Source organism: Pleurodeles waltl, chromosome 2_2 (genome assembly GCF_031143425.1).
Source record: "Pleurodeles waltl isolate 20211129_DDA chromosome 2_2, aPleWal1.hap1.20221129, whole genome shotgun sequence".
In the NCBI taxonomy this organism is placed as follows: Eukaryota; Metazoa; Chordata; class Amphibia; order Caudata; family Salamandridae; genus Pleurodeles; species Pleurodeles waltl.
In genome coordinates, this window is record NC_090439.1 from 219961528 (window position 1) to 219966207 (window position 4680).

Consider the following 4680-nt stretch of genomic DNA (forward strand, 5'->3'; position numbering starts at 1 on the left):
GCTGGATGGGACCACGGGGGCCTTCAGGCTCACCCTGCGGTCCCTAACGGTGGTGACTGGGTGCCGTGGAGGGCACCCAGGTGACATGGCCAGGCTCCAGGAGATGGGGTCCTCTGGGCTGATATCAGCCGGGGGAGGGTCCAACTATAACTGCTGAATTTCTCTGGTTGTGAGTGAGTAAATTCAGAACCTATCTAGCATGTCACAGTATGCTGGGGTTTTTTCAGTGAATTTCTATTCTTTTTTTAAAGCTTTATCCAAGCTATAACGTCCCTGTAACCTTTGTCTTTCAGTGAAATACTAGGTTTTTTTTAAATGTAAAGTACTATTTAGTTGCCCTACATTAATCCAAAAGCTGCCATGCACTGGGGTTGGGTGCAGGGACAAACAGTGAGTCTGGGAGTGAATGTACGAGTGGCTCTCTGGGTCTGTAAGTGGGTGTATTGGTGACTGAATAAGTGTGTAAATGGGTGTGCAAGTGGTGTTTGGGTCTCTGACTTGGTGAGCGAGTAGCTGTCTGGGTGTGTGAGTGGGTGTCATTGGCTTTCTGGGTCTCTGAATGGGCCTATGAGTGGCTGTATCGGTGTGTGAGTAGGTGTGTGAGTTGGTGGGTGCATGTGTAAGTGGGTATGGGAGTGGATTTATGAGAGACTGTATGGATGTGTGACTAGGCGTGTGAGTGGCTGTATGAATGTGTAAATGGATGTGTGAGTGGTGTTCTGTGTCTCTGACTGGGTGTGTGAGAGTGACTGTGTGGGTCTGTGATTGGGTGTGTGAGTAGTTCTCTGAATCTCTAAGTGGATGTTTTAGGGTATGGGTGTGTGAAAGGGTGTGTGCTTGGCTGTATGGATGTGTGACTGGGTTTGTGAGTGTTTGCATGGGTGTATGGGTGGGTTTCTGGGTCTCTGGGGGAGATGTGTGAGTGGCTGCATGGGTCTGTGAACGGGCGTGTGTGGTTGTGTGGGTGTGTAAGTGGGAATGTGTGTTGGGTGGATTTATAAGTGTAAGTGGATGCCTGGGACTCTGAGTTGTGTATGAGCAGCTGTATGTGTGTCAGTGGCTTTGCTGTATGGGTATGTGAGTGGGTGTGTAAGTGGCTGTATGGGTGTGTACATGGCTGTGTGAGTGCTTGTATGGGTCTGTGAGTGAGTATGCTTTTGGTTCTCTGGGTCTGTGAGAGGATGTATCAGTGACTGTGTGGATGTGGGAAAAATAATTAAATGTTAATGGATATATTACCCTCCTGAATAGGTAATCTGTTTAAAACCAAACATTGTGAAACTGAAAGTTTCAACCAACTGAAGAACATAAAGGGGGTAATTCTAACCCTGGCGGTCCGAGACCGCCAGGGCTAAAATGACGGAAGCACTGCCAACAGGCTGGCGGTGCTTCCTGGGCCATTCTGACCGCGGCGGTAAAGCCGCGGTCAGAAAACCGAGTCCGGCGGTTTTTCCGCCGGATTTCCCCCGGTTGGCCAAATCCGCCATGGCAGCGCTGCAAGCAGCGCCGCCATGGGGATTCTGACCCCGTTCCCGCCAGCCTGTTTCTGGCGGTCTTCACCGCCAGGAACAGGCTCTCGGGGGAACGGGTGTCCTGGGGGCCCCTGCACTGCCCATGCCACTGGCATGGGCAGTGCAGGGGCCCCCTAACAGGGCCCCAGCCTGCTTGTCACTGTCTGCCTAGCAGACAGTGAAAAGTGCGACGGGTGCAACTGCACCCGTCGCACACCTGTAACACCGCCGGCTCCATTCGGATCCGGCTTCAGTGTTGCAGGCCCCTTTCCCGCTGGGCCGGCGGGCGCTAACTCGGCCATATGGCGGTTACCGCATGGCGGGCGGCTACCGCCGCCCGCCGCGGTTGGAATGACCGCCAAAGTGTCTTTAATTTGCTTGGCAGATGAACACTGAAAAACACACAAGCACTATTCCAAAATCCAAACGGTTAAAAGAGAAAAAGGTCCATTGAAGAAAATATAGATCAAGGCATAGTAATATGTAAAATTTTGTCTATGTTTTAAACACACCCCCTATGAGCAGCTAGAATGTTCTGATAGGAACTTCAGTTTATTAACTTTGAATGTTCAATCTGTATAATGACCCAGTCAGGCTCAGTCACTTTCGTGAATTTTCTTTGAAATTCATAATTTGCTGTAAGTAATCGTTTTGAGTCTTTTGCAGTGTCATCTCCTAAAACAATGTGAAAAACCTTTGTCCCATTAGAGCTTTCTTCTGAAAGGTTAGCACTAGTGAGATACCAAAAACACATCAAGATACTGCCAAAACGTTCCGCCATTATCGTTTTAGTAAATGCCCATGTCTCAGGGTGTCAAGTATATGATTTCTTCTGATTCTGCAGCTAGCGCCTTCTTGTGGCTTTCAGACATAGCAGAACATTATTTCTTTAATCCTTGTAGAACGTCATCAACTAGTTATTTTAGTGCATCAAATTTACACTGAGACAGCAGAAACAGAAACAATGCTGAAGGCCTGCCGGGCTCCCAGACTAAACTCTTGGATGCTGAAGTCGCAGTCGAATTAAGACCGGATCAGAAAATAGTAGGTACAGCTACAGATCTGATGTTGTCATCCCGGTTGAAGCACCTCTGTCAGGAGGTTCGTCCTGACTGGCACTGTAGGCAAGTTTCGGTCCAAGACCTCAGCTGCCCTATACACCACCACAGCATAAGAAGCTCCCTCCTCCGTAGCCACATTAGGAGGAGAAAGCATACCAGTATCTAGAGATGTGTCCAGTCCACTGGCCTCCTCTAGATCTTCGTACCATTCCTGTTCTAGGTCATATTCCAAAGGGTCCTCAGACCCCTATCATTCCTCTCCTGTGCCTGGCTGTTCTGAATAATGCTCAGACAATTATCTGGGCCGAATCGGCACTGTCGAAATCGGAGTCGGGGTCGTACGACGTCGCTCCGGCTCCGGCTCATCCGGAATGAGGATGGGGCTACCACCAGTGGGCACCGGTGGTGGAGGTAGCGTCAATGTCGGACCCGGCGCCAGAGTGGGGGTCGCTCCGGTCCCGGGAAAATTGGGAAGACTTGGAGACGACCCTGGCGACGGCTCCGCGGAACCGCGCTCAGAACGTCTATGGTCACTAGATACCTCGTTGGCCGACGGGCGTGGCGAAGTCGAAGTCCGCTTGGACTTCTTCTTCTTCTTGTGCCTGTTACCTGAATGATCAGACAACCTTGAATGCGAGGAAGAGGACTTGGGGGTCTGGGAGCGGTGCAGCTACCTCATCCTACTGCGGGACCGTGATCTCCTCGGAGTCGCACCGACCGAAGACGAGTTGGAGCACGAGGTGGAGTCATGATCCTTTTTGAGGCACCAAAGGCAAACTCACTGCAGGTCCGTCACCGACATGGTGCGATGACATGCACCACACGGTCTGAACCCAGTCTTTCTCGAAGACATGACTTCAAACAGTCAAAAAGATGAAAAAGCCTTGAAGCTCGTCGAAGAAAGGGTAGCTCTAATCCGGATCTGCGCTTATCCGATGGGGAAGGGAAAGAACTGACGTACATGCGGCGAGGTGACATCTACTTAGACAACCGTGACGTCATAGACGGCTCCAATGACGCTGACGACGCCACGCAGAGCCGGACGATGAACGCGGATCCGAACAACGCCAACCGACAGCGTGTGCAGGGTACTGCTCAGCAGAAAAATTCCGGATTCAAAGCTGACGCCAGGGAATTCTAAGGTAAGGAATCTGCAACTAGAAGTCTCTATCAGATGTAAACTATTCCAAGCAGTCATTTCAGTTTTTTATGGTGGGTTAAAGTAAATTGGTTGGTGGCAATCATTAGTGGGGGGGTTGTGAGCTCAAGCACATGATTGGTGGCATAAATACAGGAGTTAGAGCGGATTAGGTATTGTTAGGTTGCATAGGTATGACTTTCATCAGAAGGAGAGACTGTGAACTTGTAAATACATTGTGGGAAATTTTCTGAAATAAAGACTAGTCAAACATGCATGTGTCAGAGTAGGTTGTGCTCATAGAGAGGAGGTATGCAGAGAATGGAAGGGAAGGAGAGGAAGACTTGAGAGAGAGGGAGAGTGAGGGCAAGAGAGAAAGGTAAATAAAAAAGAGAAGCGACAAACAGTTTTAATTATAGGACAATTTCTTTTAACAGGATTTAAAGAATGTAGTGAATATTTTTGAGACAGCATGCAGTTTGAGGATGCAAGAATGTAGAAAGAAACAGCATTATTTACTTGTGAAGATTGTGCTATATTGGGAATTTTTAATAGGTACTAGAATCAGACTACCACTAGACCATCGATCCAACCAGGTCAGTTGATCTTCTCAAGGATTGCAAGTGAAAAAATAATTGTTGGCTGCACTTGTCAAGAAAATACATGTGAAATAATGTACACATAGAAAAAGAGTTTCTGGTGTTCATCCTCAGGTTTGACTCAGAGTATTAATCACCTGCATTCCAATTTGCAGGAGGGCAGGGGACGTAAACAATGGTGTGAATGAAGGGATGGTGAAAGGGCTCCCTTTAAAAATTCATGTAACCCTTTTGTTAGCAAATGCCTGCTTATTCCACTTCCTGAAGCTCCACCCTTTTTATAGATGCTATGGGTGAATAGGAATGGAGCTGCAGCTTGAAGGGGAACCTTTAGGTGAGGACAAGCATTTGTCTACCTTAATCGCACTTCA

At 48.5% G+C, this 4680-nt stretch overlaps 1 pseudogene; it reads right to left on the bottom strand.

The window, feature by feature from the left end:
* Window positions 1–2058: 2058 nt before the first annotated feature.
* Window positions 2059–3374, bottom strand: LOC138275800 (m-AAA protease-interacting protein 1, mitochondrial-like; annotated as a pseudogene).
* Between the last annotated feature and the right edge of the window lie 1306 nt (window positions 3375–4680).